This window comes from Ochotona curzoniae, unplaced genomic scaffold (assembly GCF_017591425.1).
Source record: "Ochotona curzoniae isolate NIBS_2020 unplaced genomic scaffold, NIBS_Ocur_1.0 contig_2692, whole genome shotgun sequence".
NCBI classification, from domain to species: domain Eukaryota; kingdom Metazoa; phylum Chordata; class Mammalia; order Lagomorpha; family Ochotonidae; genus Ochotona; species Ochotona curzoniae.
This window is the reverse complement of record NW_024465556.1, coordinates 16,191,677-16,213,347: the sequence shown is the minus strand read 5'-3', so window position 1 is coordinate 16,213,347 and position 21,671 is coordinate 16,191,677. Positions and strand designations below refer to the sequence as shown.

General features: G+C 52.5%; 1 protein-coding gene across 2 annotated transcripts in view; it reads right to left on the bottom strand.

The window, feature by feature from the left end:
* Positions 1-21,671, bottom strand: part of CDH23 (cadherin related 23) — a 307,817-nt gene that overhangs the window by 197,770 nt on the left and 88,376 nt on the right. The window lies entirely within an intron of this gene.

Genomic DNA, 21,671 nt, shown 5'->3' with positions numbered 1-21,671 from the left:
GCCTCCCAGTGGTCATAAGAACACTGCTCCAGAGCTCATCTGTTCCTCCCGGAGTCCGGGATGAGGGGTCTCTGAGGCCTGAAACCCATTTCTTGGTGGTTGCGCTTCCTCTGACCAACTCCCCTTGGTTGCCCATGCTGCAGGCCTGGGCTGTGGGAGGAAGGCCGAAGAGGATTCAAGGGTGGGAGAAGCAAGGTGAGTGTCCTGCTATACAGTCACGCCAGCCCCTTGCTTTGCCCTGAGCATTCATTTACCTCCCCTGCCTAGACGCTAATTTACATCTTGGCAGAAACTGGCATAGGGTCTGAAACTTAGGTCATGTCCACTGAATCTAGGTTGAGTGGATTTATTTGTAATTCAGTGTATTCTGGACAAGCCAGAGGATAGGCATCTGGTGAAGTTCTTCATGGAGACAGAAATGTGAAACCCACCACTGAGTGCTGTGTGGCAGCCCTGTGCTTCTGGCTGCACCTGTCACCCGTGTCACAGTGGCTATCTGGGAGGCAGCTCTGACCCAGGAAAAGAAAGCTGAGGCTCAAAGAGGTTGAGTGATTTTCCCCAAAGTCACACAGAGAGAAAGTGGTAATACAAGACCTAGAGTCCAGTTCTAGCTAATTCCAAGTTCATGATCTTGAGCCCTCCACTTTACCACTTCTCTAAGACACAAGTGACAGTTATTTCCCTAACTCCTCTATGATACCCACCTGGTTGGCACCTCCTAGCCAAGAGTATGGGGCTGGCAGGTAAGTCCCCCTAGGACATAGACATATCCTCTGTGTTCTCTTTACACTGGGATGGAGACCAGGTCCCCTGACACCTGCAGAGCTCCATTCCAGGTTAGCTTGCACCTTTCCGCCTCCTGCAGGCTGCATGTTCAGTTCAGGACATGCTCTTGATCCAGCACTCTGTCCACTGGGGACAAGAGGAAGTGGGAGGACTATCCCAGACTCCCTAGTGTCCTTGCACATTACTCTCATGGTGGAGCTCTGTCTGGTCCCTCACAGTGTTGACTACTGGTGGTGTGACACTGTTTGCATTCCCTAGACCTAGCTGGCCCCTTTGCACCTCAGCACCATGAACATGCTTTTCCCCTGCTGGGTCTGCCTTCTATAGCTCCATATCTGGGGAGGCAGGTAGATCGACCCACCACCACCCCTCCGCCCCCACCTGCCGCAGAAGCAAATACACAGGGCCTAGACTTCCAGAGACCCCCAGAGCCATCACCTGTTGGATTCCCAACCTCTCCAGGTATTTTTACGTTAGTCACTTCATCCCTCCGATCTGTGGTCCCTGATCAGTGTACTGCAATTAATCATCACTCATCCAGTTAGTGTGAAGAGGATGTAAGCTCAGCAGTGTAAATCTGACAACAGGCAGCCCACAGCCACTGGGACTTTAGCCTCTGGATGCCCTCAGAGCAATGCAGGCAAGAGCACCTTTGAGAGTAAGCGGTGGGGTGGTGGGGGAGTGGGGCGGGGGCGGTGCATGGGAAGGGCTCAAGTCGGAGAAGTGCAGTGTCCCCAACCATCCACCAGATCTTCCCTAACCCCAGCGCCCCAGCACAGGTTCTGCCTGGATCTCAAGGGGCAGGGGCGGAAGGGCTTAGGGTATGACAGCCCACTTGCTCCAGCTCCAGCCATCTAGAGCTCTTAGCCAACCCCTGGGTGCCTCCACATTCCCCAAACCCTGCCTACCCCTCTGTAAGCAGGCTCATCCCAGACATGCCTTTATGGGAACTGCCAGAGATGCCCTATTTCTGGGTGGCACCCTGCAAGCATGCACCTTGAGGTGCCCTATATGTCCTGGCCAGGGCTCCCCGGCATGCCCACAGGAAGACTCTGGCCTTGAGAGCATCCTGAAGTTCTAGACTATGAGGTTCTCTTTTGTTCTCCCCTACCACTATCACACAAGAGTGCCAGAGCTGGTCCTACAAATCCAGAACAAATCACACCATGCAAGTCTGCACTCACACCCATGGGAGGGGATGTGCCTATGCACTCAGAGTGGCAGCAGGAGAACCCACTTGGGGGCGTATCCAACCATCTAGCCACATGTCCACCTCCTCTAGCAGGTGCCCAGAGGAGAGGAACAGCTCACCGGGGCTGTGAGCTTCCCAGCTCAGGCCTCAGGCAGGAGAGGGTATAGCATCTGTCTACAGGGTGTGGTCTGTGCAAAGGCTCCCAGAGGGCCTGATCAGACGATTTAAGAGCAAAATTCATGCACGGTGGGAAAGAGGGGAAGAAGCAACAGTCCCACTTTCTTACCTTCTTAGATTCGGTCTCATCTTATGCCCTGCAGTGAAACCCATTTTGTTTCTGCATAACTTAGGAAAGGCTTGAATCATGCCTGACCAGCCAGCAGAGAGAAAAAGCTGATAGCCTGCTTTCCAGGTTCTGGGTGCTGTGCTCCAGCAGGGACACCTGGGGATAGGGTGGGGTGGGGTGGGGTGGGTCAGCTCACCAACACACCTGCTGGGGACTGATCCAAGCACTCAGAGGAGGCACAGACAGACACACAGCTCTAAGACCTTGACACAGATCTCCTCATAGGCCAGCAGCACATGGGTTTCTCAGCATCCTGAAGGCATAAATCTTGCCAGCTCAGAGCTCGACCTCTGAGACACCTTCCCTTTAATCCTGTGGTCCACTTGGTGGCAGATGAGACCTCAGACACACGCAGGCAAGTTTCTGTGGGCCCCTACTTTCTTATCTGTAAAGTGGAGCTGCGACCAGTACCTTCCTGCTGGTGATGTGTGGGAGCATTATGTGAGAGCTGGTGAAGAAAGAAAAGAAAAGAAAGGAGAGGAGAGGAGAAGAGGGGTAGGAAATGGGAGGACAAGAGAGGAGTGGGGAGGAGAGCGGAGGAGGAAAAAAAGAAAAGAGAAAGAGGAAGGAAGGAAAAAGAAAAAGCGATTTGCTCACTGGGCCAAGGACAGTAACTCAATAACTGGGTATAATGTATCAGATAGGCAAAGCCAGAGGAGCCCTTGTTAAAGGGGGAGACACCAGAAAGTCTCTCTCCTCCATTTGAATCTGGATACCTTAAATGGGCACCTACAATTTCAGAAATAGAACACCTCTACCACTTGTTGCTGCAGACCAATTCTGTGGATCAGAGCCCCAGAGAGGAAAGGAGGGACCCAAGGGGTGGGGGGACACCTGAGGCCAGGAGTCTCCCAACGCTTCCAGTTGTGATCCACACACTGCTCTGAGACAGATGGAATGCAGGAGCTGCAAGGAGGCTCAGGCATCTGCTACTAGAACCTTCCCAGTACACACAGATGGGGAAAGTGAGTGCAGAAGAGACCATGCCTCGCTCCTCCCCTTGCAGCTAGTTGAGGCAGAGCCAGGGTTAGAAATTGGACACTTTGACTCAGATTTCAGTGTTCCTTCCACCTCACCCACCCAGATGCCTTCAGCTGCCTCTCCTTCTAAAAAAGGAGGCCCTCTGCAGCCCAACACCTGCTCAAGAAAATGGACCAGGCAGCCATGTTTGTTCCTACTGACAACAGACCCTCATCACATTGGATTGGTCCAGCGAAAGGTGAGCAAGGGGGAGTGCCAGCCTATGCACCCCATCTGCCCAGGCCCCTCTGGACATGGTTTCTGTCCTTGGCTGCACTACCGTGACTCTGTGCTGGCTTGTCAGCTCCCTGTTCTCACCCAGCGCCCTCACATCACGGCAGCCACAGGCAAGGGCTCCTCATACCTGAAGCCCTGCCTCAGGCTGTCCCAACCCTGGTCTCTGCACTTCTGTCCCCTCAATGCCTATAGCAAGGGACACAGAAAGCAAAGCTTCAAGCCAGTGTCCAGGGCCTGCTAATGAGGGCCCAATGCCCACTGTCTCCAAGGTCAGGAGGGAATTAGGGGAGAATAAAAGGGCTTAGGATAGCGAAAGAGGGAGGGCTCTTCTGCTTTTCAAGTGTCTCCAGGCACTCCTTTTCATATGCAAATATACCAAGGTCCCAACAATTAGCATCCTCCTGGGGAAGTATCTGTGTGGGCAGAGGATGGACAGGGTTCAACCAGATCTGTGGATTGGACATGGTTAGGCAAGAGCCAACAGAACCAGGCTCTGCCATCTGCAGGCAAGACCAAAGGGAAAGGGGCCCTCTAGTGTCTTGGGGCACAGGGATCTGCAGGACCCTGGCTAGTCTGGGGAGGCAAAGCCAAAGAGCTGGCCCTTCCTGCTTCTAAGGGACCCTTTCTCCTTGCATCTCTTGTAGCAGCTGGCTCTGGGCCTGTTCTCGTTGCATGGGGGCAGCCACAGTTCATCTTTGAAGCCAGGGCCCTTGGAGGCATGACCTTCTAATTGATTCTGTGCCCCTTCCTCCAAGGCACCTCCACCCTAGGCTGTGGGACCACTTGATTGACAGCTCCCCTCTTCCCCCTCAAAACTTGCACCACCAGTTCCCTGGGGCACTGGTGAGCCTGTTGAGGCATCTCTCCTGCATGGCCCTTGCACCTGCAAGCGGCCCACACCACACAGGTCGCAGACAGGGCAGGCTCTGCCTCTCCCAGTTCCCATTTCAGCTCTGCATCACTTCTGATGGACCTGCTGTAAATGGGCCACCCTGTGCAATTCAGAGACAAATAAATCTTTTGGCTGCTCCTGGGGTGACAAAAGAATAGACTCGGGGAAAGTTCTGCCGTGCAAGGGATCTTGTTCGTTAATAATCATGATAAATAGCTCACTTCTCCTGTGCAGGCTTGGTTACATTCCACTCCGGGCTGCTCCAAAGGGGGCTCGGGGTGCTCACTGGAATGGGGCGGCGGCGGGGGGGGGCGGAGATGGAGGAGAGCCTGGGAGGAAATGCGGCCAGGGAGAGGAGATGCCACAAGACCACGTGGAGAGAAAGGGAGTTCAGGAAGAGGATGGAGAGAGGAGGGAGGGAGAGGGGTACACAAGAAGCCAAGATTGCAGCGGTGAGGGGAATGGAAAAAGAGGTGTGGAGGGAAGTTGTGGACAGAGGAAAAGCAGCAGGAACATCAGGCTGCAAAGAAAGGAAGATGGGCAGGCAAGGTTGGCCACACTCTTGCTGACATGTGGGGCACGAAGTGCACCTTCCCGATATGGGATTTATTTTTATACCCTTGGTCAAACCTCAGCCAAAAAGCCCTCTGTTTCCACCATAGGTGCCATCTCTAAAGGCACTATTAATATTTATGGAATGCTTGTGAGATGCTGCTACAGCCTTTAATATCTTATTATAGAGCCTGTTATAAAATGCATTAGTAATAAATTCCTGACAGATGGAGTTCTGACAAGGTGCAGGGACCTGAGCTGGGAACAGACACTGCTGGACCACACAGGTGCTGCTCAGAGGCCAGTGCCCATGGGCAGGTGGGGGAGAAGGGAGAGACACTACAAGGACTCAGCCCCTCCCATCCCAGCTATTGTCTTGGATATACCAGACAGGCTCAGAGAAATGTAGTCCCCATAGCTTCTCCACAGGAAACAGATTTGAATTCAGACCATCTTTCTGACCTCAGGGTGGAGCATGGGCTTAGGACCCTTCTGCAAGGGTGACTGTCACACTCTGCTCCACAAGGACTGAAGGGGGACTGAGGTGGTCCTGCTGAGAGAGGAGGGGGTCTGTGGGAAGCTTTGAATCTGCACAAAATTCAGAAGGAAGAGGTTACTTCAAGACTGCATTCTTCACTGTAAACAAGGAAATGGGCTCCCACATAACTAGAACTACAAGTGAAAGTAAAGGCACCTCTCTCATGTCACAAGTGTGTACTGCTCTTTCTCATGTTGCAGGTATATGTTCTCACATCACAGGTGTGCTCTCATGTCATAGGTGAGCTCTCACACCACAGGTGAGCTCTCACATCATAGGTGTGCTGTCTCTCACATTACAGGTGAATGCTCTACATCACAGGTGAGCTCTCGGACATCACAGGTGTGCTCTCATGTCATAGGTGAGCTCTCACACCACAGGTGAGCTCTCACATCACAGGTGAGCTCTCACACCACAGGTGAGCTCTCACATCACAGGTGTGCTGTCTCTCACATTACAGGTGAATGCTCTACATCACAGGTGAGCTCTCGGACATCACAGGTGTGCTCTCATGTCATAGGTGAGCTCTCACATCACAGGTGAGCTCTCTCACATCACAGATTCACTGTCACCACAGAGGATGTGGGAAGCCATAACCTTCTGTCTCTTGTATCAGTGTCTGTTCTCAGATGAGCTCTGTTGGATCTCAAAGGTGTGAGGTATGTGCTGGTATTGCCAGATTGAAGTGCTAGCTCTGGGGGCAGAAGAAGTCCCTGAGGGTTTTGCCCTGTGTCACTGCTCTGCTCTGTTCTGGGGCCAACTCCACTCTCCCATCTCTGTCTTTCCTGAACTTCCAGAAGGAATCCAACCAAGTGCTGACCGAGTGGCCCACCTGACTTCCTAATTTCAGCCCTGCTGACCTTGGCCACTCTGTCCCTCTTCACTGCCCCCTCTCCCTCCCTAAGGACTCCTTACCCTTCTCATTCTTATTTGCCTGGGCCAGCTTGTCGGTTCCAGCACTGTCAGTTGCCCATGGAGGGCATTCAGTGAATGTTTGAAAAGAATCAAGACTTCCCAGAAACATGGCAGATTGAACACATTCATCCCATTCTCTTTTGTCTCAACTGCCTTCCACCACCAAAATGATAATAAGGAAATTAAAAATGCATAAATCCACCAAGGACACAGAGAAGACGAGAGGACACATGCTGGCTAAGTTCTGGAACCTCTTGCTAGGACCTCCACCCATTAGCTGGCAAGTAGCCACCCATACTAAACCTGTCCTAGTACCTCTAGGGAGTACCAGGCCGCCAAGTGTGAATTCACTCTCAAATAGGAAGATACAATTGAGGCTCACAAAATGTGTAAAAACAGCTTCCACTGGGACAGAAGAGAACAGTAAGAAGGAGCAACAGCAACACACATTTCTGACATCCTTAAATAAGATGTGGCACCCTTCAACGAGGGCATGCTCCTGGAAAGGGAGGAGAACAAAATTCAGATGCACACTAGGCAGAGGGTGAAAGGAGCAAAGCAGTGAAGGAACAGTTCCAAAGGTACAGCCCCAGCTAGTGGGATTCCAGACAGAAAACAGCACTGAGAGGGAGAACATAGCTATCCAAGCAGTGATGTAGAATCATGCAAATCTGAAGGACCTGTTTCCAGAGTGAAAGAGACCACAATGTGCCCAGAAAACACACATGTTCTAAAGCCAGGAAGTTTCACAGATTAGTACACACACATCCTAGAGACTTTCAGAGAGAAAACAAGAAGCTGATACAAAATCAACTGACATCACAGCTCTGTGAGCAGAAACAAAGGAGGATATAACATCACCCATTAAGGGAAACAATCTCCATTCTAGAATTTTGTACCCAGCTCAGATATAAACAAAGTTGTTTGAAAGCCAAACTCCCAGCACAACTGTCTTTTCTTCCTTCTTGTTCTCCTTCCCCCACACATCAGGCCTGTAGCGATTCAGCCTCCAGGTGAGGCAAAGACAGCCTGTCCAGACTGGGACAGGAGAAAGATGTCTCTGGGCAGAATGTTGCCAAGAAAAATACAAACTCAAGTTTACAAATCAGTCTTCTGGGACAGGTGTTCAACCATATCAGGATACTTAGGATGGGTGTGTGGTGGGCTCATCACACTCCACACAGTAAGGTGGGCTTCTAGGGAAAGCAAAGGACCACGTGCATACCCATTACCATTACCATTGCCACTCAGTGGTAGATAAAAGAGTGATTTAGCCATGTTGGGAGGACAGGTGCAGGGGACAGAAATGATGGAGGGTGTGGCAGAGGTTGGGAGGGGGACTTCAGCTCCCAGGGAGGGAAGTGAGTAACGGCAAAGCATCTAGGACTGTAGAGAAGGTGAAGGGAGCTGAGTGAAGAGCTGAGCTGCACTCTGCAGCTATTAGGCTCACACATATACCACCTGGATCACCACGTTCCCTAAAGGGAGAGGACGATGATCCTCCTCCAGGCAACACATGTTCCTATGTCTATACCACTGAGCACCCCTCTTTGCCAACCTGGGGAAAGTCCCTGCTTGCTTCCTCATCCCTGACCCCCAAGGCCTAATCTCCCAGGCCTCCAATACCACCAAGTTCGCCCTTCCCTGTTTCCCAAGACCTCGGCTTCCTTCACACCGTTATCTGTGCCAGCCACTAGGCGTGCTGCCCCTTTTGGCTCCCAGAATCACTTCTCTTTCCTCCTTCCTTAGGAAAGGCTCCTGGTTATACTCCATTTCTAGTACACAAGCCCTGGCTCAGCAGCAATGTTGCTTCCTCCCAGTCAGGCACATACCTGCTGGCTTCACACAGTCTCACACAGCCTTCACACAGTCTCCCACTGTACAAGGCTGGATATGGCCTCACCAGAGTATGTCTGATGCTCCTCACCCTCCCTCTCGGAGGCTTTATCTTCAAAGTCAAGATTGCTACTTGGTGTGAAATGGCCACGTCTCTTTTCCAGTTAGAAGCTAAAAGGATCCCAAGCAGTTTTCCTCAGCCCCATAGCAGCCCAGTGGTCCTCCTGAGGAACGAGTGAGATGGAATTAGATTTTCCCAGAGCTGCCTCCCCTGAGTGCCCACTCTTCAGGGCTGCTCAAGCACCTGCCTCCTCCAGGCATCCTCCTTGTGGACTAGAAGGTGCAGAGGGCAGCAGCATGGTACAGCATAGGGACACAACCCTGCTGACAGACTGCCTGGCTGATGGCTGTGTACACAAGTCTCCTGCCATCATGACTCACTGCAACACCAGACCCACTGTTGGTTGGGGGCAGGGATTCCATTTCCTCTCTGGGGAGCAGGAGCAGTAACTGGGAGTGCAGGCATGAACTGGGCGGTGGAGAGGAGGAAACCCAATCCTTGGTACTCTCCCACTGGGTTTCCAACCTGAGAGATCAGTCTGAGCAGCCACTGCCATTTCTTCCCTTCCTCTTTTTAGCAAGGACTTGCAAACCAACTTCTGCCAGCCAGGAGAGATCAGTGGTTACTACCCTTATGTCCACTGGTCCATTTGGGAAAACCTCAGAAACAAAACACCTTGGGTCACAGTCTATTTCACTTCCTTCTCTGTCACTGGGTTAATGCCTGGTGCCTCTGCTACCATTCAGGAAATGGCACAGCAATCCCTATCCTGCCTTCTGCATGGAGGTGGGGTGAATATAAAATGAGGTAATGCAGGTTGAGCTGTCTTACCTTATTCAATCATCTAAATCCAAAATGCCCCAAAATCTATGAAATGTTTAAAAAGTTTAATTTTCTGATGTGAAAGGAAGAGCCAGAGCCAGCTCACTCCCTGAATGCCTGCCTGCAACAACCAGGGCTGGGCCAGCCTACAGCCAGAAACCTGGAACTCCATCCTCATCTCCCAAGTGGGTGGCAAGGACTCAACACTTAAGCCATCCCCTGCTGGATGGGAAGAAAAACAGGGATTTAAACCCAGGAGTTTCAATATGGGATGCAGGTAACTATTACAGCACTGCCTCCTCCCAGTCATGCACACATATACCTGTTGCCTGCCCCCAAACTTCATGAGCACTAATATAACACTCAAAAATCTGGATTAGAGATCCTCGGCTGGAGAAGCCATGAACATGTTTGTAAATCTGGAACCCTCTGGGATGGGAAGCACTTCTGGCCCTGTGCACTTGGACAAAGGGATCCTAAGAGCACTCGACAGGAGGGAGAGCCCAGGGAGGGTCTGATGTGACCATAGCAGATTCCTCTCCGACAAGCCAGTGCCTGGGGCACCTGTGTCGAGGATGCTATCTCTGTGCTCAGGACCGCAGGGAGCCCTGGGACTTGGCAGGTTTTGGAAAGCATTGACTGAGAGCAGTATGGGGACTCGTGGGAATTAAAAAAAAAAAAAGCAAAAGACATTTTGGATTCAAGGGAAATAACTCACACTTAGGACTTGCTGCACACCAGACTGGTTCAAGCACTTTACATGCGTTATCGGCTACAATCTGCACAGCAGTGTGCCAAGTAGATGCTGAATGTCCTAGCTTCCAAATGCCCCAGGCCATGTGACCAAGAGTAAGAGTGCTAGATTCACACACAGGTGGGCTGCCCCGGAACCCCCATAACACTCTTAACATTACCTGCCCCTTTCTCAGTGATTGGTGAGCACAGAGTGGGGAGATTGCCAAGGTGACCCTAAGAAGCTAGGATGCTAGCATTCCAGCCAAGTGTTGTGGACTACTCTGATGCTTCTGGGTACTGATGGGTGGCTGAAGTCATGCAGCGAACCAACAGTTTGTAGGTGACAGACATCAGGCACCTGCAGGCTCATGCTGGAAGTGGACCTGTCAAGGCTTCAAGCATCTGTCCCTAGCATGTTCTTGGAGGCACACAGTATGGAACTGTCCTGGCCATACTCACCCTCCTTGTCTTTACAGCAGAGAAATGGCTCAGAGTAATCACCAGAGGTCCATCCGCAGGAGAACAGACACCATAAAGGAGAAAACTGGAGGGAGCAAAAGCTTCAGAGAATTTGAAATCAGAATCCCAAGGGCATCCCTGATGTGCTGTGTGACTTTAGGGAAGTTAAGCAGCCTCTTTGAGCCTCAGCTTTTGCACAAGGAGACAAACATAACAGGACAACTTGCTCGGTGAGGTTACTGTGAGACTTGAGCAAGAATACAAGGTCATGTGCAGAGTTTTCATACCAGGTACCCAATAAACCCTGAGTTCTGTCACCATGCCATGACCCAGAGAGGCAAACACAGAGGCTGGGGACAGGTGTGGTCAGATAAGGGTATGTAAACTGAGGTTCCTGGCAAGTGACTTACAGTGGGAAGGTCTGGGAGCAGAGGGTGGGCTGTGAAAGTGGAGGTCCTTGCTGTGCTCTCAGCAGGGACTGCTCTGGGCAACCTATGCCATCCACTCCCCAAATCCCAGGGTCCCTGCTCTGAGTACACAGCAGCCGCCAATGCTGCCCCAAGCTCTCTGTACCCAGACCCATCGCTCACAAGTGGGGTTCCATCTCCCAACCCCCAAATTCATTCCCCCTGCATGATAATGAATCACATTAAACACAATGAATATGCAAGTTAATGAATATGCAACTCTCCCTTGGGCGGGCCTTACATCTAAGGGAAGCTGTGGTTAACAAATGGATTCTGAATGAAAAGACAGCTTAGGCGGCTTCTCTTCTACTATCTCCCCTCCGTGCCCCGGGCTCCTCCCACGCATGTGCCCAGCCAGGTGTGCATTCTGAAGGGGCAGATAAAGTGGACAGAGAAGGCCTGGGTTAGACCTGCTGTGGGTTTTTGCTGCCAGCCCTCCAGGCGGTGTGATGGCCCTTCAGGCGGTGTGACAGGATAAGTGGAACTTGTCACTTGGTGCCCCAGGGCTTATGGCAGACAGAGCTGGGGGGAGGTGTGACACTGGGCTGCAGGGAAGCAAGGGTTGAGGGAGGCAAGGGTCTTGGGCCAAGGTGCACCCAGCTCTGTTGCCAAGACCAACTAGGCTGTGGCATCTTGGGAGATAATTTTGGTTTCAGTAGGTTGAGCAACACTTAGACCCAAGCAGCACAACCAACTCACTCCATAAACTTCCATGGTGCTGTAGATATCCAGCTTTGACATCCCCAAGTGTCCCAGCCATAATGGAGGGAGGCTGCCCTCGCAGCCCATGTGGGGAACTGAATCTGGATGATGAGGGTGATGGGACTGAGATCACACCCAGGGTCACAGCAGCAGAATTCCTAACTGCAGGCACTCACTCCCTGTTCAGCCCTGACACCCCCCACTTTATCCTAATAAGACCAGTAGGTGCTGCCTCTGGGGCATCATCCCAGGGTGTTGGAAAGCATCTGGAATGGAGAGACAGAAGATCTGTATCAATGTGGCCTGTGTGTGTGAGACACTAGACAAGGTACAAACCCATGTGGCCTTCAGGTCCTTGTCTAGACAATGAGTGAGCTAAGCCACCAGTACTCTCTGAGGGCGCAGCTCTAAATTCTTCCAGAAGTTTAACCAAAGGCTCTCTGGCTGCACAGCCAGCCCCCCTTGCTTTTGGACAGTTCTCTGTATGTATGAAGGTGGAAGTAAACATCAGCAAAGACACTTTTCTCTCTGCCTGCTTTGCTCCCCATAGCTCTGCTCTCCACCGAGACACCCAGCACTCCTGAGGACAAAGCAGCACTTACAATGCTCCTGGCCAGCCATGAGTGCCCACCCATGCTGCGACTGCAGGGCACAGCTCCCCGCTTGTGGGTCATAGGAAGACACAAGGACTTCCCCAGGAGAGCACAAGGCCCCTGTGAGCCTGCCGTACCAGCTTTCAGATGAATCCCCAGATCCAAACGGATGGCTCATACTGAGACATCAGTGTGACAATCCCAGATGCCCATCTCACTGCCGTCTTCCAATTCTGTGTGACCTTGGGCAGGTCTGGAAGCTCTCAGAGCTTGTTTCCTAATCTGTAAGCTGCCAATACAAGCACCAGTACTGGATGACCTGCATTGAGCCCTGGCTGCTCCCCTCCTGGGTTCCAGCTGCTGCACACTCCTGGTGGAGTCCCTGCCACCAAGGGGAGCCCTGGGGGGCGGGGTAGTTCCAGACTCTTGGCATTGGCCTGGTCCAGCCCTGGTGAGTGCAGGCATTTGGGGAGTGAACCAGTGGATGTGATCTTCTCTCTTTCTCCATTTCTGTTGCTGTCTCAAAAGATTTTTTTCTCTTAAATAAATACAAATTTAGAATCTGTGGCTCTTAGGGAGAAAATGATTCAAGCTCTTAGTCCAGGGCCTGGCCCCAGGAACAGTGGTTACTGACGTCATCACTCAAGGGATTTCACTGTTGCCAGGAAGGGCAGCCTGTCCTGCTTCTACCAGGGAGAAGCGCCCCTGTGCAGAACACTGCTTGGGGTCGGGGAGGACACCATGTTGTCCTTGGGACGTGCCATGCTGAGGGGATGATCGGGAGCTTGAGAGAGCCTTGGGCACTCTGGGAAGGGGGCAGGAGTCTGAGTGCTGGGTCTACTGTGCCAGGTAAACCAAGCCCCAGTCCTGGTTTCACAGCCTGGCATCCTGACATGGAGACCATGGAGAGGCCATCAGATGACCCCAAGAAAACACGGAGAGCCGGGGTCCCCATTGTGCCTTGCACAGCCATGTCCTCGCCTGTCAGGACAATGCTGAACTGGCTGGGTTTGATGCCTGGCTTCACCCTGCACTCCATGTCCCTGCAGTGCAGACCCTGGCAGGCAGGAGGGATAGCTCAAGTAACACTAGGGTTCCTGTTATTCATGTGGGAGACATAGATTATGTTCCTGGATCCCCATTTTGGCTCCAGCCACAGACTAGCTGCCAATAACTTGGGAGTGAACCAGCGGTATGGGGGGCTCTTTCCATCTCTCCACCTCTCAAATATACTGTTAATAATGAAGACACCAGACTTGAAACAAACCAGCCCCTAATGGAACCCACAACAGGTGGCTTTCCTGTGATTCAAACTGATGGACAACCTGATCAGGAAGTTCCAAGGACTCCCCCTCACCCCCTCCTGCAATTAAGAACACAGAAATCAATTCCCAACCAGAAACAAAGTCATCCCCACCCTCCTGCGGGTTCAACCCCTGCTCCCCACCCAGGGGAGGGTGGGCAGCTCCTGGGGCACCCAACTCACTGCCCCCACAAAAGAAGAGAGACAGGGGTGGGAATTGCAAATGCCTTTTATGATGCTGGGGTGCTAACACCATGAATTACAAATGAAACCCAGAGGAAGGGGACCCTGGCAGCCTTACCTCCGTTTGATATTAATTGGGCGACACTTTGTTTTAATGGTACATTAATTAATGCGGAATTTCGACGGAAGTCCGCGTGACACTCACATTAATACAAATGAATTCATTACCATCGGTGTTATTACAAGAAATGACAAATAAATCTGTAACAGTGGGACCCTTCAAATAATAATCACGAATCATTAGGTTTGCCGCTCTCGCTTGTACTGTAGCTGGCAAATATGTGTGTTTGCTTTCTGCTGCAAGGGTGCCTTTGACGGGTTATCAGCTGGGGGAGGCCGACCATGGGCTAGCTCTGCTGCAGGAAAGGGATGCCTCTTCCAGACTTTTCTGCATCTGCTGTGCCCACACCAAGGCACCCTTTTTCTTCTCAGATCCCTCCCCTAGACTCGGTGATCCCCATGGCAGGAGCATGCTTAGGATGTTGCCGCCCCCAGGATCCAGCACTCCATTGCATGCTGTCTGGCCCTATAGATGAGACGGTGCAAGCAGGGATCGTGGTAGTGAGGGCTCTGTGTGGACCTTGGTTGGAGGAAGGTGGAAAGGGCATGGTTCCAGCAACCAATTGTTCCTAAGAAGTAGGTTACACTGGGACAGGTCCTGGTGTTTCACCCCAAGCCCCAGCATGACTTGGGAGGGGGGGTTTTTGGGTACAAGAACAAGACCTAGATGCTTGAGGGACAATCCTCTTAATGTCCTCAGACTTGGTCCCTAAAGACAAGAGGAAACAGGAAAAAGCATCAAATGACATAAAGGAGAGAGGTGGACATGGGACTCCCCGATAACAGCCCCTTCCCAGGAGGAGCAGTGCCCTGCCCAGCAGGATCGCCATTCTCAGCCCAGTGCTTCTCACTGGCGCCTTGCTTTAGTGGGGTTTTTTTTTTTAATGTATTTCTGAAACAGAACGACGCTGCCATTTACCCACTCAGATTCCAAGTGCCCTCAAGGGCAGATACTGGGTGGAGCCAAAGCATGGAGCTGGGAACTCCCAGAGCTCCCACCTGGGTGGCAGGGCCACCCCACTGCCCCTTGAGCCATTCCTACTGCCTCCCAGGGTGTACATAAGGAAGAAGCCGGAGTCAGGTGTCACGCCCATGATATTCCCCAGGTTCTCCCACACGAGGTGTGGGTGTTGTAACTGTGAGTACAATCCCTGCAAAAACACACTCAGATCTTGAGAAGTGGTAAGGGACTGCAAGATGCTGGCTTCACAGTTGGCTTCCTGGTGTGCCTCCCACACTGTCCCAGCACCTACAGCGGAAGTCAAGGAACAATGAAATTCTAGGAAACCACACTGAAGAAAAACAGGAGGCCACCCACGACCCTATGAACAGCTCAGGTGGGTTTAAGATCCACAATGGCTAGCATACAAGTTGCCTAACCTACCTTCTGTGCTGAGGGCAGACAGTGCCAATCAAGCACAGTGCTGGTCCCAGGCACGGTCTCAGGAGTCCCAGCCCAGCACACCTTTGGGATTTAAAGGCTAGATGCTGCCTTGATCAGAGCATCTTTCCCTGGAGAACTTCCCAATGGGATCCGGTCTCCTCTGTGCCCAGTGCTTCCTGCCCCCACTGCCTGGGCACCCCAACTTGTCTTCTCTTGCACCCACAGCAGCCTTCTGTAACAGGGAACACCAGGTGGAGGCCAAACATGGGTCTTTCCACCACGAGTTCTCTGTTTAGGAGCTTGTATTATGGGCCCTGTCCTCCCCCCAGGAGCCCCTTGCTCTCCATGTGGTCCATGTAGTCTGGTGCAGTTTCAGAGGCCCAATGCTGACTGCCGCTCACAGTGGGTGTCAGTGGGACTCCAGCATCTTCTCCCGCTCACCTTCCCCCACACTCACTCCGGTCCTGAGCACACCAATTAATCACCCATCGTTGTTAACAGCACTAATTACCCTCGCTCTTGGAACTCCTGGGACAATCATTTACTGTCTGCCCCATAGGTCATCAATCACAGCAACTGCAGTCAGGATGGCACTTGTCAGAGCCACGATGGCTCCAAGCAAGGGCCTGGAGAACTCATGGAGGGCTGTGCCTGAGCTGGGGCTGTGCTGGGCACAAGAGGCAAAGCAAGCAGCCTTGCCATGGGATGCACCTGGCAATCTCATCAGGGGCAGCTAGACACTGGTCTGGGATGAAGCCTTCTCCTGAAAGATGCAACAACAACCACTCAGTACTACCCTAACTGTACTATCTCCTTCTTCCTGGTGTCCGTAAGTGCAGACACAGTACCCTGCCTATCTAGGTTCCCCACATCAGCCACTCTGGATCGCCTCTTTGCAGCCCTACCCACTGTACTTGCCCCAGGTTTTGCTTACCATTGCCTAGTTGCCTCCCCTTGGAAGAGACCAGGTGCCTTTACTAAAATCTTTGCTAATGAAAAAGATAAAGATGACACTGGGGGAAGGGAGTAGGGGAGAGGAGAACTGGGGGTGCAGGGGAGAGGTAGGGAAGCAGCTGTCAGACTCCATCACACCCCCTCTGGGACTTCAGCTGGTGCTACCCTCCCAAGCCACTAGATTTGGAACACAACAGGTCAGTCAGTCCTCTAACCTCCCACTCCCTCCCCCCCCACTCACCCACAAGACCACGCCCTCCTGTCTGGGCCCTCTAGCCACCTCCCCCTCACTTCCCTGGGTGACAGCAGGGATTCAGGGATTCAGCAATTCCCAGCAGGCTGGGGCTCCTCCGCCCTGCCCCCCCCCCCATCTCAGCCCTCCTGCAGCCCCAGGTGTTTGTCAGGGCAGAAAGCACTTAGAGCCAACTGCTGAGTCCAAATCTCCGACGGCGCTGAGAATTGCACTCTGTCACTGTGGGCTGACAGGCTCCTGGCTGGTGGACGCCACCCCACCACTGGTGGTGGTGCTGGGGCTGGCCTCAGGCAGGCAGGTCCAGGGGCTCGCTGTTCCTGATCCCCTTGTGCATCACCAAGGCCACTCTGTGTGCTGAACAAACCACTACCCAGGTGATTGCTGCACACGATTGACTCAAGGAAGCTTTAGACTCAACACATCCAAGGACAAACCCGATCTGACCGTGCAGCTATGCCCTCCACTTCATCCTGTCTTCCAGGTCGGCCCCTGCTCTGCAGTCTGCTGGCCTGGGTCCAGCTCCCTGGCCACCCTGCCTGCACACAACATGATCCAGTCACGCTGGCTTCGTGTGGAACAGGCACCTGGCTGCCTCCTAGATGAGGCCTGGGCTGTACACCTGTCTCGCCCCCACGTGATACCTCCTCATCTGGGGAGAGGCATAACTCAGAAACAGCCGCCCTGGAACTTCTTCCCCAGGTGTTCCCATAGCACTTGCTCTGTCCATGGTGCTAATGGGCAGGGGAGAGCAGCAGCTGGCCCTACCCTGTTGGAATGCTTTGCAGGAGGCGTCAGTGACAGCAGCGTTCCTTCCCCCGCATCAGGAGGTCTAGCAGGAAGGAGTCTGAGCCCTCACTGTCTCCTGATGGCCCATATCAGTACCAGTGGGTGTTTTTGCTTACACTGCTCTCTCGGCCTGAAACATGTACCCTCATTCATTCATTTATTCATTCAAGCACCCAAAGCATGCTAAGCAATGTCCTAGATGCAAGGGACAAAGGCCTATGCACTTTTCAGTCTCACATGATTACCACTTCCCTTAGGAAGTTCTGCTACCTCCCTGAACCTGGCTGGGGCCCATTCAGAGGGTTCCTAGAGTCATGGCTGCATCCTTCATGGTGTTGATCACATCACATCAATGCCACTACATTTCCCATAGGGTTCCTCTGCCTGGTACATGACAAACACTTAAGACATATCTTCCCCACAGATAGTCGCTGCGTTTTCAACTCTGTCTGCATATGTTCTGCAGGTGGACAAGAACATCTGGGCATATGGATGGACGTGGGCAAGGGGCATTCGTAGGAGAGGCTGTGGCAGGTAAAGAGAACTGATATAGGTGCAGCAACCATGATTTTCCTTGTCTGAGTGTGAGATCCTGTGGCTGTCAAGTCACTAGGAGATGGGGCTACAGACAGAGCAGTGTGGACACCAAAGTCTGCGAGAGGCTCCCCAACCCTTAGCTCTCAACCTTACCTGGGCTTGGCCCTGGTGCTTCCCTGGATGTCCTCCTGGCATTGCTGCCCCTCTGCAGGGGGCAGAGTTGCTCTTGGCCTGGAGGGTTGCTACCCCAAGAACACAAGCACAGGGCCACATTCCCTTAGCCATGTCCTTGGGAACTATCCCAGCCCCAGTCCCCAACTGGTGCAGATGTAGAGGCTGGTCCAGCTGCTGCTGCAGTCAGGGACCCAGGTGGCACCTGTTAGCTCTGCAATCCATGGCTAAAACTCCAGAGCAAGTGAGAATCCACAGCAAGATGGCAGCTGGCATCTAAAGCTCTCCCGGCTGAACAGGCAGATTTTCCAACAGGTAACACTATTGAGTAAACAGCAAGCAGCAAACAGCCCCCATCAGGGGACACATCTGACAACATGAGAACATGGAAGATGCAAATCGTCTTGTTTGAGTGAAACAAGACACAAGACCAATGTGATGAACTTGTCAGAAAGTCATTTCCTCTTAGCCAGGGACAATGACTCCCTTAGCGCCTCCCCAAGGCTGGGAGTACCTGGACCTGTTTCTGGTTCACCCCAATTCTCTCTCAGCAGGAACTAAAGAGATTAAATGATCTGCTGCTGGGAAAGACTGGGACACATAAGGCTGTGTTATGCAGTTTCCTGCAGCCTGGGCTCCCGACCTGGGAGCCTGTTCAATACATGCAGATCTCTCCTTCCTGGTAACTCATGGGGAGCACAAGGCTGTCCTCACCCATTGCGGTAGCTGGACAGGAGGCAGCCCTGACCCCAGTCCTGGAAGGATGCTAGATCATCCTCAACACTGAGGAGGAGCAGGCCCTGACCCCTAAATCTAAATGTGGTTGTAAAACGATTCCCTCACTGTGAAGAGATTGAAACATCCTTCACGGGCTCCCAAGGGATGGAACCGTGGTTTCCTTTGAAGGCTCAGCCCTATCGCTTGGCCCACACGGCCGTGGCCAATGCTCTTTGCCTTGTGGAGCTTGCCTTGGAACTGGTGGCTTCCAATTCATGCCTGACCATGGTGGCGGGGGTGGGGAGTGTTGCACTGTAGCCCCAGGATGGCCAGTCCCTCCTGGACTCCCAGCTACACACTGGCTAACCTCTGCTCACATTCTCACTACTGCAGCCAGAATACAGAGGAGAGGTGGGAGTGGGGTGTGGGGCTGCTCTGATTGCCCGTCCAGAGGCCCGGCCTGCCCCCTTTTCCGTGCTTCCTCCACTCGGCCTTCCTCTTGGCTGGGCCGGGTGATTGGCACCCCTCCTGCTAGGCCTGATTAGGCCTGATTTTGTCCGCCTGCTCCCGCCTCTGGAACCTTCCCCTGTTATTAGAGCTGTTTTCTGTCCACTCTCAGTCCGCTGGCTGAGAGGAGTTGATTCAATTTGATTTCTCCCCCCCGCCCCCCCCCCCCAGCATTCCTGTGTTTCCTCTACTCCCATTCACCCCGCACCCATGACTCAGGCAGCCCAGAGTTCAGTAAAAACCCAGGAAAATTAACTTCTAACCTCAGGGTAAAAATAGCTATAATAAAGCCAGGTGAATAATAAGAGCTTCATCTAATGTCGCTTTGATTAAAAGCCGAATGCTGCCTCCTCACCTGCCCCTCCACCCCAGTCCACAGGGTGAAGCTGGCCCTTTAAATTAGAAGGGTGGGGAGCCACAGCCTGCTTTCTTGTCTAGTTTGCTTTTCCTCACTTATTCCCCGCCTTCTCAGGTTGTGTCCAAATTCAGGCAGCCCTGCGCCCCACCCAGGTCCAGGGACCCACCTGCCAGTCCATCCCCTCCCCTCCAGCACAAACCTAGAAGAACCAAACCGCTTGGCAGCAGTGGCTCCTCCCACATGGGGTAAGGGACAGCTGATCATAACGTGCTGGGAGGGTCGGCTCTAGACACAGTACCCATCTGGGCTCAGCTGTTTCAACTGCCAACTGGGAAGAGAACCACTTCCCTGGCTGGAGGGGTGAGAAGAAGTAGGAGCACTTGTGAAATGATTCTGAGGAGGACCGGCTGAAGGAGATGTAGCCGATTCCCATCCTGTGTACTCAGCGGATAACCAGTCATCTAGAAGGACCTGGGGGTTGTACGCAAAATCACCCAGCATGGATGACATCTGCAGTGGGCTGGCTGTCCCTGGACAGGGCACAGCTAACATCTCCCCCTCCTTCTATCCTTTTCCTTCCTTCTCAACTGCTGTAACTCCACCTTTCAAATAAGTATATAAATTTTAGAAAAACAAACTAACATGGAGTTTTCTTACTGGAGTACATTCATCTTTTAATTCCACACTCCACGAAGGATTTTAAGGAGTCCCCTACTGCCAGGTTGGCTGGGCAGTTCTGGACACACCAGCCACGCATGACACGGATGCCAGAGGTCTACTGTGATGCAGGCCTCTGGATGGGTGTTAAACCATGAGGGCATGTCTGCATACATACTCCTCCACCAGCCAAGGGCCCCCCAGGCCCACAGAGGCCCCTTCTGACACTCAGCAGAGAGGATTTCTGCGCATAGTCCCCAGCATTTTTGAAGAAGCTGAACTTACGCACGTGATTCTCCTTGCCAGGGGTGGAGGGGGAGTGGGTAGAAGGAGGGCAAAGTGGGAGTTGAAGTGCAGCAGCCTGGAGCTCTGCCCAGTATTGGCCCTCATGTTCAGCTCCATCCACCACTCCCAGCAGCTCCCACTCAGGCCATTGGTCGCTGACACAGAAGTCTGGCGCTTTTCAATTTCACGCCAGGTATCAGTGGCCAGACCTTGGCCAGCCTTATCTTCTCGGCCTCCTGCCCAGGTGGGCGCCTGCAGTGTGCAGTTTCCCTGCCAGGTATGCCTGGGGCCAGACTCGCAAGTGGGCTGGGGACTGGGGTGGAGGAGGTGGTAGTCCGGAGGCCTGACATAGGCATCAGCTGCACAGGCAGGGAGTTGAGGACTGGGTGTCACTGTGGGAAGTGGGGGCTCATGACCCAGTATCACTGAATACCCAAAGACCCTGAAGACAGGCATGCACTTCAGAGCTGCAGGGAAGTTGTCACTCTAAGAGACTGATGATCTTTAGGGGTTATTTCTACCCTATGCCACTTGTCCCCAGCATCCCTAAAAGAAAAAGGATTCTCCTGGAAAATGAATGGTGCCCAAGGAACGAGGTGGTAGCCCTCACGCTCCTGTTGTCACCTTGGCATCCCCTAGCACACTGTACCCAAGCTCCTAGCAGCCCTAGTTAGCGCTCCTGTGGCTCCCTACTGAGGGAAGCCAGGTACTTTTGCCCAGGTACTTTTTCCTCCTTGTCAGGAAAATGCAGAGCATCAAGCCAGACTCATGGTCCTTCTTGGATCTAAACAAGAAGTCAGCAAGCCACAGTCAGTCCTTTGCCTGAGTTTGTTCAGACCACTAGCCAAGAGTAACTTCTAGAGGTTGGTGTAGTGGCACTGCAAGTTAAGCCTCCACCTGTGATGTTGGCAACCTATATGGGCGCAGGATGCCCCACTTCTGATCCAGCTCCCTGCTTATGGCCTGGGAAAGCACAAAAGACAGCTTGAGTCCCAGCATCCATGTGGGAGAAGCTCAGGGCCCCACGGGGAATGAACCAGTGGATGGAAGATCTCCTTTCTAAACAAACTTGCCAGTGAAATTTTTTTTAAAAAGGAAAGTGAATTTTAGATTTTTGACTAATTAGTGGGAAATTTTTTCGTTCCAATTTTAATATATGTGCTGCCAAAGCAAGCACAGGGAAATTTTTTTAAAAGACCATTTATGACAACTTAAATAAAATTCAGAGCTCAGCACCTACGTATCTGTACTAGGACACAGCCACCCTTGTTTGGTCACATGTTGCCTATGAATGCTTTTGTTC